General features: G+C 38.3%; 1 long non-coding RNA gene across 1 annotated transcript; it reads right to left on the bottom strand.

Moving 5' to 3' along the window:
- Nucleotides 1–13,201: 13,201 nt before the first annotated feature.
- Nucleotides 13,202–14,038, bottom strand: LOC308702892. The gene is made up of 3 exons (XR_014031660.1): nt 13,949–14,038; nt 13,480–13,547; nt 13,202–13,299 (listed from the first exon to the last, which is right to left on the bottom strand). It is a non-coding gene; the product is annotated as an uncharacterized lncRNA (long non-coding RNA).
- Nucleotides 14,039–14,625: the final 587 nt, after the last annotated feature.

A 14,625-nucleotide genomic window follows, 5' to 3' on the forward strand; every position in this document is an offset into this window, starting at 1 on the left:
TTAGCCTATGTGTTTTGAATATTCACCTACAAATTAAATCATTTATCAACCCTCAGATTTCAAACTTTAGGCCTATTTCTTTTAACATTACTCATTTATTCAGTGCAGCCGTGCCTCGTTTTTTACAACTATTGAAGTTGGCTTCAACATCAGTATAATTACGACTTCAATGAAAACATGGTGGATAAGAAAGAGATGTCCAGAGAGGATCTGAAGTTTATAGAAATAATGGACAAGTCAGTTAAGGTACAGGATGGACATTACAATCTTAAGTTACCATTTCGAACTAATGATGTGGTATAACAACTTGTGTGTCGCCAAGCAAAGGTGCAATGGTTTGAAAAGGAAATTTGAAAAGAACAAACAGTTTCATGAGGAATATACACGTTTCCTTGCTGATGTTCTAGAGAAAGGTTATGCTGAGAAGGTGCCAGAAGACCAGTTAGATTGTGATGATGGTAAGGTTTGGTATGTTCCTCATCATGGAGTGTTCCATACAAAAAAGGGAACATTTAGAGTTGTATTTGATTGTTGAGCAACATTTAAGGATGCATCACTTAACAACCAACTGTTGCAAGGTCCCACCCTTACAAATTCACTTCTGGGAGTTTTGATACGATTCTGGGAGTTTGATTACGATGTTGACTTTCTTCGGTTTCTATGGTGGTCTGATGGAGACTTGAAACAGGAAGTTTCTACTTACCGAATGACAGTTCATCTGTTCGGAGCTTTATCCTCTCCAACAAACTGCAACGGACAATCAATCACTCTTTTCAACAGAAGTGATAAAAACAGTCTTTGAAAGTTTCTATGTGGATGATTGTTTGAAGAGTGTCTCTTCGGAGGAGGCAGCTGTCATCATGGTACAGAATCTTACTGCTCATGTGTCAAAAGGGTGGTTTTTCTTTGATCAAGTGGATCAGTAACAGTCGCAAGGTACTGCAATCAGTTCCAGAGGAATCCAGAAGCAAAGACGTCCAGTGTTTGGATTTAGCTAAGGATAAGTTACCTGTGGAAAGTACTTTGGGTCTTCAGTGGTGTACAGAGGTTGATGTGTTTCAATTTAGAATGCAGTTGAAAGCCCAACGATGTACAAGAAGAGGAATCTTGTCTACTGTCTGTTCTGTGTATGATCCTATGGGATTTCTCGCTCCTATATGCTACCTGCCAAGTTACTCCTACAGGAGATGTGTAGACAGAATCTGAGTTGGGATGAGAATATACCCCCATGACTTAAAACACAGTGGAATAGTTGTATTTCTGATTTGGATAAGTTGTCAGAGTTCCAAGTGGACCGATGTCTAAAACCCACAGATTTTGGACAAATCATGCCATTTTTCTGATGCCTGTGAAAGAGGATATGGCATGGTTACTTATCTCAAGCTGATCAACAGTGAGGACAAAGTGCATGTGACATTTCTGCTCAGTAAGGCCAGAGTAGTGCCTCTTAAAAGGATAACCATTCCTCGTCTGGAACTAACAGCAGCTGTACTTGCTGCTAAAGTGGACCAAATGCTGAGAACGGAGCTAAGACTTCAATTGGAGAGTTCAGTTTTTTGGACTGACAGCCAGACTGTACTCAAGTACATAAAAAATGAGGACAAGCGCTTTCAGACTTTTGTTGCAAATAGGGTCTCTTACATAAGAGAAAGGACACAACCCCAGCAATGGAGATATGTTTCCACAAAGGAAAATCCTGCAGATCATGCTTCACGTGGAATGCAGATCAAAACCTTTGGGCAAAGCAAAAGATGGATTGAAGGTCCTAGTTTCCTTTGGACATCAGAAGATTATCAACCACTTCTAACAGAAGAACACAACATTCAGGAGGATGATCCTGAGATCAAAAGAGAGCATAAGGTAAATGCTTTTATTCTGCAAGGTACGTCAAATTCCACCAATTACTTTATCACCTACTTCTCAGAGTGGAAAAGACTGAAAGTGGCAGTTGCTTGGATGCTCAAATTGAGAAAGTGCTAGATAGGCTACGCCTCAAACGGAAGGAATTACTGGCATTAGATTGCAATGTTACTAAATCTACCTTGGATGGGCAAATTAAGTTATTTAAATTGCAACACAGGGTGGACAGTCTTTGTCATTGGAGGATCTCTTTGAAGCTGAAATGGCTATTGTTCGCTTCAGTCAACAACAACAATTACAAGATGAAATTGAACAACTGAAGAGTGGTTCTAATGGAGTCAAGATGAATAGCAGTCAATATAGACTGGACCCTAATGGACATAAGAGTAGGAGGAAGGCTCAGGAAGGCAACTATGCCTATTGAATCCAAACACCCCATCATATTGTCTAAGAGTCAGCACATTTCACATCTTCTTCTTCGTCACATTCATGAACAATTGGGCCATTGTGGTAGGAATCATATGTTATCCAAGTTAAGACAAACATACTGGATTACCAATGCCAATGCTGCTGCAAGAAAAATCATATCCAAATGTGTTGTATGTAGGCGTTATAGAGGGAAGACAGGTAAGCAAAAGATGTCAGATCTTCCCCTTGAACGAATTACCCCTAATCTTCCACCTTTTACAAACACTGGAGTGGATTACTTTGGTCCTATCGAAGTAAGAAGAGGACGTAGTAATGTGAAGCGATACAGAGTAATTTTCACTTGTATGGCAACTAGAGCAGTGCATTTGGAAGTAGCTTACTCCTTGGACACTGATGGATGTATAAATGCTTTAAGGAGATTTGTTGCTCGAAGAGGTCAAGTAGCTCACATAACGTCTGACAATGGAACAAATATCATTGGTGCCAACAGAGAGTTGAAAGAGGCTCTTTCTGTGTGGAATATCAAGCAAATTGAAAAGGAGTTACTTCAAGTAGGGGTGCAGTGGAGCTTTAATCCACCAGCAGGGTCCCATTGTGGAGGTGCGTGGGAGCGCATCATTCGCATGGTGAGAAATATTCTTTGTTCTGTACTTCGCCAACAGACGCTGGATGATGAATCATTCCATACTATTCTGTGTGAAGTAGAATCCATTTTAAATGACCGTCCGATTACAAAGCTTTCCAGTGATTCCAATGATCTTGAGGCCCTCACCCCTAATCATCTTCTTCTTATGCAAGGCAAGCCTGCTTTACCACCTGGACTTTTTGAAAAGACCGATCTGTACGTGAAAAGAAGATGGAGGCAAGTTCAGTATTTAGCTGACCTTTTCTGGAAAAGATGGATACAGGAGTATCTACCTCTGTTACAAAAACGTCAAAAGTGGACAAAGGAATGACAAAGTTTTGTTCCTGGTGACATTGTTCTTTTACTGGATCCTACTGCACCTCGTGGATCATGGCCACTTGGTAGAGTACTGGAAACTTTTCCAGATGATAAAGGTTTAGTACGTACTGTAAAGATTGAAACCAAAGGTAGTGTTCTGGAACGACCTGTTAGAAAGCTTTGTCTTTTATTGGAGTTAAATGATTGAGGTGACAATGGTTCAATAATGTCCTGAATTTAAGACCAAATGTCTGTATATGTTGCTTAAATTGTTGTGGCTCCTTTATGTATGTTTTCTGTAATTGTTATGTCTTCCTGTCATGAGCAATTAAGGGGCCGGTGTGTAGGAGCCATGTAAATGCAATTATATATTTGTCCATTGGGGGTGCTCTGACATTGGCATATTAGGAGCACATGGGTAATTAGACAACAGGTGTACTGGTAGTGGGGAAGCACACAATTTTTTGACCGTGTTAAGCCATGTACTACGTGGAATATCATGCTGACCGTGCTTCTAAGATTATGTTGGATTGAATTTAATGGTGCTTAACCATGCTTCACTGATAAAGAGTGATGTTCAAGGACATATGGAATATGGACAATGTTCGTGCGCTGTATTATGCAAGGTATGGACTTTGAACAACAAAGAATGAGACACTACAAGAAGCTAACTGGAAGCAACGTTAATCAATTAGAGCACAATAAATAAAAGACATTGGTTGCATCTTACAGCTGTGTTCATGGAGTTTATACGCGTTGATTACTTGCTCACTCCCTATTACCAGTACAACAGCGGTTTAATGGAAAGCTGTTAACATGATAAAGCTAATGAATCTTAAAGTGGCCTACAATGGAAAAAGTACCATTTATGTTGACGCCACATCGTCATTCAGTTTCAGCGCTTGGGGATTTTCTCATCTGTAACCACAAAGGAGTGAAACGTAGTAATAATGTTTTTTCAGTCATCATCATCATTTTGAAAACTAGACTGTGGTTCTCTTCAAAAAAGGGTGGTACTTGACCACATGATCAGCAACAAACATCTCTTCTGATACAAAAGCAATTCCAAACACTGTACAAATACTCAAGGTGAACAAACTCCCGGCGTACATCTGCAGAACTCCTCAACAAGTGAGTTATTTCATATATTTCATTTGTTTAAACTTTTTTAAAAATGGCAATTTGTAAATTAAGAAGAGCGAAGTTTAAAGTAACTTATATTTTGATAATTGTGAATATTATAACGGTAAAACATGAACTGTTAAACAACCCTATTTTTTTATTATTATTATTAAACACCACTAACAACGAGTGTGTTGTGTGTAGAATTTGCTGTTTAATTATAATCAATGCTGAGTGACAGAGATTTGTGTAAATGTAACTGATGCTTAGGGTTTTTGGCAACAATTTACAATTAGCTTTCATTTAGGCTATTAGTTAAAAAAACATGGGACTATTTAACGATGATGACTTCATGCATGCATTTATTAATCTTAGTTCATGTTAATATCAACATATAGTCCAGTCAAAGTAGCGTTTAATCGACTATGCCCCAAATACACCCAAAAACACTAATTTTTTTCCTTTACTCCTACCACAATAAAACTTTACATAGTAAAAGTATACATGAAAAGTAACTTTTTTTTGTATTACAAGTTTCTTTTGAAATGAATTTGAATATGCACGTGAGCTCCACACTTATTGAATATGTCCTAGGCAGAAACACCATTCATATGACAAATACATCGGCCCAATCTTCATCCAATCATCCTACTGCCAATGGGTGATGGCAATGCTGCTTTTAGACTGGCCTCTAACCTGAAAACTGCCTGGCTTGGTAGTGCCTGGATGGATCCTCGACCCCTTCTCTGTGGCTCTTGGTTCTGGCACCCCCTATATCAGTTCCTGGTTTGTTCTTTCCTTAGTTCTTCCCCTCTGGGTCATATTCATCTAATAAATCAGGCAACTGTGAGTTCATGCAGCTAGTACCACGACATTCTCCGCAAATGGCAGTGCAAGGGAGTCCATGTTTTTTGCATGTGCATCTCTTTGTGCTGCATTCTTTCTTGCAGCAGACTACATCTAGTATTTCTGGTGGTGCCACAGGCTGATCGGTCATTATTGACATAAATCTCCCATCCAAAACATGCCACCCCCAGTCTTTTGGGTCCATCCGTTCACTTCCCCCTTTCCACTCCATCATTTGGTAAAAGACTGTTCTTACTGGGTAAATATAAATTTTCTCTCTCTGCTTATTTTTTTTATCTATTTCAGTTGGTTGTCCATAGAATATGCTTTACAATAGCTGCGGCGGCACTCGATGTGTACTCTGTCTCCAGGAATTGTCATTAAGCTACTACCACATTGAGCACTGGCACGGTTCACACCATTGCTGCCTTTTGCTCGTAGAACAACCGATGTGTTTTCATTACTGAATGACTCATTACATATTTTACACTTCTCCATTTCTCCCTGTTTACATACATTACACACTGCATAAACAAAAAAAGAAAAGAAAACACTGTTGTCTAGCAATGAAATTAGGCCCAATAGAATTTGCTAGTGCTAGCAAGCTAACGTTAGTTCGTTTCAGTAGACTAGGTGATGCTACTTCAAGATGAAAAGTAGTTTTGGCCTTAAGCAAAATCTGTCTACAGTAAAATGTCTAGTTAGAAAGGAGTTGGTAACTTAAAATGTTCCGATTGGGTTTCTAGCCTGGATATTGCTGTTGCTAGCTTCTCATAACACTGAAAAGCTACTTTACAAACGGTGGAAGTCTGATGTGTGGCCCGCCTGGTCTGAAATACTTGCTAACTACAAAAAGAGAAGCAGTTTTGGTGTCTGGCAAAATTATTGTAAAGAGCTGGAATGTCTGGAAAGTGTGTCTATCTGTTTTTTTATCTGTCTTCTGTGTGAGAGTGAATCGTTTAGTTGGTAAGAATGACTTCTGCCTGTAATCTCGTAATCTTACCAACAATACCAATCATTTGTAAATCTACCAGCCCAAATTTTAATCTCACCATGGTACTAATGACTAAGATGGCTATTCTGACTTTCTTCTGATGTTATCTGTGGGGGAATGTCATTAGGTAAGGCTTGTGCAAATTAAAAAATATAATTTAGAAAGCAACTGGAGGCAAGATTGTGCAATCAATTCTTAAAAGGATACTCCACTTTAAAATGAAAATTCTGTCATCATATACTCCATATACTATGGAAGTCAATGAGACCAGAAACTGTCTGGTTACTGACATTCTCCTGAATATTTTCCTTTCTATTCAGCAGAAGAAAGAAATTCATACAGGTTTGAAACAACATGAGGGTGAGTATATGATGACAGAATTTTCCTTTTAAAGTGGATTTCCTTTAAAGGGGTCATATAATGCCATTTTTGTACAAGCTAATATGATTCTTTAGGGTCTAAATTAAAAGTTTGTAATATACTTTAATTAAAAATTCTCATTAGTATTGTAAGAAATCACTAATTTTACCTGGTCAAAAACAGCTCTGTTTTCAGCACGCCGTTTAAGCGCATGTGTCTTTATGATAATGAGCTTTGCTCACCCCGCCCCTCTGTTCTGTGTGTACACCGTAACACAATAACACAATAACCATAACGCGTTGTTCATTATAAACGTGGGATTATGAATTATATTGAGAACGTCATACATAGAAAACATGCCGTAATGTACCTGAGTGTAAACAGCCGCATTCAGGGGCGTAGCAACCGGGGGGGACGGGGGGGACACGTCCCCCTCACTTTTAGAAACCGGTGATTCTGTCCCCCGCATTTTTTTTTTTTTTCGGACAAATGCCCTGATTAAAACAATTTTTAATATAAAAATAAAAAATAACCAGGCAATCACCGAAAACGTGAGGAATGGATGATTCTGTTTTATTTCATTTGATGTAAGTGGCGATTGATAGCCTATAGTTGATAATAATATAGGCCTAATGTGCGCTGTCGAGGCTCGTGAAGTTATAACATTTTAGAAACAATATAGCCTAGTTAAGAAACAATATATAGCCTAAGGCTACACACGACCAGCTGTTTTCCTGAATGCCATCAAGATTGAAACCGTGACTGGTTTCATAACAGTTCAATAAACAAACAGTTAAAATTAACTTACATTAATTTTACTTGATGTACTCAAAAATGTACTCACTTACATTTTAGTCGCAATGACTGTTTTTGCTCTGTTTCATCAGCGAAAATAGTCCCAAACAAAGATCACAGCAGAACGCGCATCTCACAGCAACACTCCCCAGATAGCACACGTACGTCGGGCCGACGTTGGCCCGATGTACAAAGTTCCATCGGCACGATGTCGCTCAGAGATCGTTTGCTCATCGGCAATATGTCTCCTCGACGTCGGCCTTTGATCGCAAATGATATCCGGCCGATGTTTGAACGATGCAAAGCTGTAAATATTTTGGCAGCTCTGCATGGGTTTTATAGGACCTTTATTTATAGGTCGGACCTTTCGGGCTACTCTTTACATTAGACACCATGCGCTGCGCTTCATTGACGCACGCACTTACGAACACACACACACACACACACACACACACAGAGCGGAGATCGCGCTGCAACACTCACTCAGCAGCACAAACTGTAGTCAACATTGCCCCGAGACTTAAATTGATAAAATAGCTTTGATACTGAACACATGCAACTTTCATCCCTCAAAATGGCCATATTCAAGAAAAAAAAGTGGAGTAGTTTTACACTTCCATCTTACCTCGCACTCTTTCAACGTTAAACTGATGAAACACATGCTCTGCTTCTGTGAACAGTAAACCCCGCCTTCTATGATTTGATTGGCTATCTATTTGGATGGTCTCTGTAAGGTAGACCAGCCTAAAATGTAACTTTTAAACGTTTTTGCCATCCTAAAAACAGAGCGGAGCAAGAATTTCCAATATTGAATTTCCAGTTTGGCCATTTCTAACTGTTGACATACTATTGTTATTATTGACATAATTTATACACTGCAAAAAATGCTTTTCTTACTTAGTATTTTTGAGTTGTTTCCAGTCCAAATATCTAAAAATTCTTAAATCAAGAAGCATTTACTAGAGAAGTAAAATGACATAAGAAATTCTATTTTGTTTTCAGATAAACAGAGTAATTTAAGTAATTTTTGCTTAAAACAAGATAAATTGTCTGCCAGTGGGGTAAGAAAAAATAATCTTGTTTTCCAATTGAATCAAAGATTATTTTTTCTTACCCCACTGGCAGATAATTTATCTTGTTTTAAGCAAAAATTACTTAAATTACTCTGTTTATCTGAAAACAAAATAGAATTTCTAATGTCATTTTACTTCTCTAGTAAATGCTTCTTGATTTAAGAATTTTTAGATATTTGGACTGGAAACAACACAAAAATACTAAGTAAAGCATGAAAAAGTAAGTAAAGAAAAGCATGTTTTGCATTGTAGGACATGTCCCCCTCAATGTCTATGTACATATATACAGCCCTGGAGTTACTTGACTATCCAATATGAAAAAAAAGTAGGCTATACTGACATTGAAAAATATCTTCTTAATGTTGTGTGTAACTGTCTCTAGTATAATGAACAGACACCATTCAAGTTAAGACATTTTAATGACACCAGAAAGACCTCCAGGAGAAAAGGGATCAAAAAGGAACAGCAACAATGTAGAGAAGGATTCTTCCTGGCAACCTGTAACAGAGTGAAAAACATTGAGAAAAAGCAGTTAGGACTAAAGCTAAGAATAAAATTGTCATTACACTGGATAATATAATTAAAAATCTAACAACAATCAAAGGTACATCAGCTGGCAAACCATTTAATAGTTTAATAGGTTTAATAGTCTATTTAAAGGGAATGATTGTGGTGGGGAGTTTGCTCAAACTATGGCAGCGATACAGCGAATAGTTGTGCTAAAAGACGGCGCCGTCCGCGGAGTGCTTTCAAAGGCCAGTGAAAGTATACTGTCAGTTAAGCTGTAAGTAGATGCCAACTGTTTCTCATGGGTTCGTATGGTATTTAAAACATTTAAAGGGGTAAGTCTGTGATTTTATTGCCATCCGAATCCATAATGTCAGTGTTTTTTCTCACTCAACCCACGTACATTTCTGAATTGCTTTTATAAAGAACACCGCTTTCTCACATAACACAGTGAAGCAGCCCCTGCACGAGTGAATAATTGATTCTCGAGCCACCGATATCAGCAGATTCAGCAGCATCGCCACGGGCAGCACTGGGTAACGTCACACGTAAGAAGGAATATCTTTAGCAGCTTTCTAAGGTATGGTTCGGGGAACACGCCTATAAATGGTATACCTTTAGTTAACCTGTTAAGCTGCAACCTCACTTTTGAAAAATCCCCAGAAATGACATTCCCAAACTGAAACAGATACAGTTCATGAACCCTTTGTACTAAAAGCACAAGTATGATCTCATATGAAAGCTGACACCTGGCAGTTTATTGTAAATGTAGAATTAATTATTGTCATAATGAAAAAAATTGTTATAAATAGCTTTCTAAGGTATGGTTCGGGGAACACGCCTATAAATGGTATACCTTTAGTTAAGTTATACCTTAAGAGTCTTCGTAGCACGCTAAGAGACAACGTTATCGGGAAACGCAGCCCAGGTATTTATGAATGAGACACTGAATTAATTTGTTTTAAAGTGTTTGAATTAATGATTCAAATTAGGGCCGCAACGACGCGTCGACGTCATCGATTACGTCGACTATGAAAATACGTCGACACGCATGGAATGCGTCGAAGCGTCACATTCATTATTTACGTTTAAATATCGAGTAATGGCGGCTTCTGCTCCCGCTCATGGTGAAAATGACAGACCACGATCATCCAAAGTATGGGAATACTTTAAACTACGGCCGAACAGAAAGGTGTGAGACCTGCACTCCCGCGGGACCCAATGCAACAGAGTGCGGCGCGGGAACATAGATCTGATGGCTGAGTGCGGGCGCGGGCGGTAATGCACTCGTGTGTGTGCTGGTTGCGGGAGAATACAACGATTCGCGGGACTCCCGCAAAATTCTAAAATCTAAAAACGAATAAATTGTCATTCATCTGTTGCACAAAAGCAACAAGAACAACTAAAACAAAATGGAAACGATTTACAGGCCAGAGTCTATATCTATTTATAACATGTTTGCAGCGTTGAACAATGTAGCCAATCACAGACAAATGTGTTGGCTTCTTGAACGCTAATCAGATGCATTTAAAATAGAATCCCCTCACCGCTCAAAATGGACTTTTTGTTCAGTGCTGAATTCTGCACACTGGCAAATCATCTGATTATAGCAAACAAAGTGTAGATATTATGAAAGATTCATTGTGCACCCAGTTTAATTTATAATAACAGAGATTTGTGAGATCGCGATGAACTGAGATGTCAGCTTTTAGAAATTATTAAGGGAGAAATCCGTCCCGCGCAGGTCTCTAATGTGGACTTTAAAAACAAACGACTAACGTTATATTTACATTAACAGTAGCCTAGGCTGCAATCTAGTGTATGTGAACCTTTTTGCAGATAAACACAAGTGCATTTTCGGACAAGTTAATGGACAAGTTAATTGAGTAAATCATACTCCCACTACGGTTATTAATAACAGACTATAGTAAACACATTTCCTAAATAGGCCTGTGACTGTATCTTACGTTTTATGAAATAGTACCATTAGTTAAAAATAAAGTTTAAAATGCTTCCTGTTCGCATATTTCATAATAAAATGACAAATACCCTTTCTGAAATACAATTTATTTTGTCATCATTCATAGATTTCATGTAAAATAATATACAGATGCACTACCCTCTTCAAAATACAGCTGATATATTGTTGTACTTATTTATTGGAAAGTTTGCCAATGGATAAATCAACTAATCCCAAAAATAATTATTAGATTAATCTGAAAAATAATCGTTAGATTAGTCGACTAATCGAAGAAATAATCGATAGATTAATCGACAACAAAAATAATTGTTAGATGCAGCCCTAATTCAAATGAGTATCTTTTTTTTATATAGACTAGAACATGTTATTCTGATGTATGTTATCGTGATCTCCATTTTAAACAAAACAAAAACGATTTTAAACCAAATAATAGATTCTCAGTTTACCCTGAATTAGGGGCCGTTCACATATCACGTCTAAAAACGTGTGGAAAGCACTTTCTCCTCCTTTCTACAAGCGCTTGTGCTCCCGTGGCGTCTGTCGTTGCTATGCAACCATGAACTGCGCTCTCCATGATGATGAGGAAGTATCAGCAAAGGATTAATTGATTTCTAGCCCTTGCATTAGCTTTACTACTAGATATATTTATAGAGATGAGAAATAAAAACTCGCCCTGTACAGCTATGATCAGCTGTTCGGCCAAGTTTTCCATGTTGTTACGGAAAGGCCAAAGCTGATCGGTTGGTTTTTGTCACATGACCTGCGGTGCGCTTGTGGCATTCTGAAAAGTTGAGATGTTTTCATCTCGCTGTAGCATATGTGCGCCTGGAAAAACGAGCACGCCGCATCGCATGAGCGTCACTTCTATTATGGTATTACCGGTGTTGTCACACTTTGATTAACTGGTGGGGAAATATCCGAACGTATGACTTACAGAAGGTACAATTAACTAAGAATGTTTCAGGAAACACGTATTAACGATAAGGTACAGCTTAAGGTATAACTTAGGAATGACGTAGCACTAAAAAGGTTTCGGGAAATTCAGCCCTTATCATAATTAATAACGTGTTTCCTGAAACGTTCTTAGTGTTGCGCTTTTATTGAGCAGGTCATGCAATAACATAAATGAGTTATTTACACCAATAAGGTGATGCGGCTGCTGGGCAATCTGGTGAGTTTTGGAGGTGGAGCATTGAAGAGAGGGGTATGTTTGTTTGGGTTCATTCCAAATATCAACAGTGTCCAACAGCGTTTTTGAAATATCGCTTACCCCACCTTAATATCTGGCAGTTTTGTTATGTCCATATATAGTTGCCATCATCTGAAGTCTTCACAAGTGAGGCTGGATCCAAACTGGAGCTGCTGTAATCTCTAGTGAACTTGCTGAGCATCCTGAGATAGAAACAGGGAAGCAACAGGAGAAAGATTAGCATAGCTGCAGTTCATATTATTTCAGGCAAAAGATGATCATGTGCACATTTTACTATTTCATCACATATTAACTGTAAAACAAGATTATGAGATGTGTTAATTGAATGCTTGGCTAAAGAGTTGTGTCTTTAGTCTAGATTTAAATTGGGAGAGTGTTTCTGAGCCCCGAACATTATCAGGAAGGTTATTTATGAAAGTAAAAGAGTAGCAAAACTCGAGAGCATGAAGATGTGAATTTGAGAACTTGTCCCCTGTAAAATACAAGTCCAAAGTTGAATTTAGAGATTTGCACTCGCAGAACGTGACTTAACGCATAGACAGTGATATTAAAATAAATAAATGATAACTCAGTAAACACCATACTAATTAAAAATAGACTGCTATGTACAGTTAAGCGTTTTCCTCACATAGAAAACTGGTAGAAAACGCTTGGAGGTCCCATGGCATGAAAATTTCACTTTATGAGGTTTTTTAACATTAATATGAGTTCCTCTAGCCTGCCTATGGTCCCCCAGTGTCTAGAAATTGTGATAGGTGTAAACCAAGCCCTGGGTATCCTGCTACACCTTTGAGAAAATGAAAGCTGGTAATAATCATAAATGTTTCTTGAGCGTCAAATCATCATATTAGAATGATTTCTGAAGGATCATATGAAGCTGTGATGCTGAAAATTCAGTTTTGATCACAGGAATTAATTACATTTTACAGTATATTCACATAGAAAACAGTTATTTAAAATTTGTTATATTATTTCACAATATTATTGTCTTGGTGAACATACGAGACTTCTTTCAAAACAATTTTTTTACCAACACAATTAGTGTATGTTTGACATTAGTGTATGTTTGAAGTTTTACTTACTAATCATATTGTTCATAGCACCTTAGAGATGATGATCCGAGATGATGATCCGCCCAACTCTGCTAAGGTGGAGCCCAGGGCATCAACATTTTAGGATCTAGGAACACAACAAACCATTTGTCACAGAGCCAACAATATTATTATATAATGGCAGGTTTATTACAAGTAAGAAGCTATAGCTAAGCTATATTATATATAAGCTACAGCAGAGGTGAAATGCTTTTCTGAGATGAGTTTCTGAATCTATTTGACCTGCATCTGGGCATGGAGTACCTACGGCCTGAGGGAAGTAGCTTGAACTGGCAGGACAAAGGATGACTAGGGTCAGCTGCCTTCTTTGCCACTCTGTTGGAGTAAATGTGTGAGAGAGGGGGAAAGTTAATGCCTGCAATCTTGCTACATGTCCTAACAATACTCTCTAATCGTTTTTTGTAGACAAGGAACCAAACCAGCAGATAAAACAGAAGGTTAAAACAGACTCAATAAAACAAGAATAAAACATTCTCATCAAAGTGGGGTCAATGTTAAAATTCCTCAGTCTACGGTAAAAATACATTCGCTGGTGGGCTTTAATTGGCACAAACAGCATCAGTGTGTGATTCAAAACATAGCTTACTATCAATTATTGTGCCATGGTACATGTATTCTTGTACTATCTCAATATTGGCCATCAATGATAGTGAGGGGAAGAGGGGGGCTCTGTTTCCTAAAATCAGTAATTAATTCTTTAGTTTTGGATTTACTACCTGTATTTCCTACTTCTCCGGCAGCAGCTTTCTTCAGAAATGTTGAAGTCGTGGAGCTTTCCCTCTGTTATGGGTTATTTTGTTGCTGCTGAAATCACAGAACATTTTTTTTTATCAATTTTTGTTTACCACTGAGCTAGTTTCAACCAATTTTATCACTCCATGTAAGTGACGTCACCGATTACATACGTTTATGTTTACGTTTGTGTAAAATAAATTAGCTCACTTCCAAGTAAAACCTTTACAAAACCTCTCATATACACAAAAGAGGTGATTAAAAGCCCAAACTTTCATAAACAAAAGCTCAACCGAGTTAACTTTACGTTAGCTTAACTTACCTCTTCTGAAAACGGTTGAGATGCTAACGGACTTTTTCCAAAGACACAAAGCCATGTCTATAAAAGTAAATATTCAACATAAGCGTATCAATTACAAGTAAGAGAAGTGTTAAGAACAGTTGTGTGTATTATCCGTGTGATTTTAGAGACTAATATCACCTGAAAGCAGTGAAAACAACAGCGAGAGAGGGAGTTTTCCTGCTTACCAGTCGCAGTGGTCCCGCGGCGTTTCCATGGCAACTCTGCGCCGCGGCCGCTCCAGGGTTGAAAGCGACTTGAAAGTTCACGCGCACAACGCGACATCGGCCTCCCGTATAGTGGGCCGACCAAAAGCCGACG

Source organism: Scardinius erythrophthalmus, assembly GCF_964197995.2.
Source record: "Scardinius erythrophthalmus genome assembly, chromosome: 15".
Lineage (NCBI taxonomy): Eukaryota > Metazoa > Chordata > Actinopteri > Cypriniformes > Leuciscidae > Scardinius > Scardinius erythrophthalmus.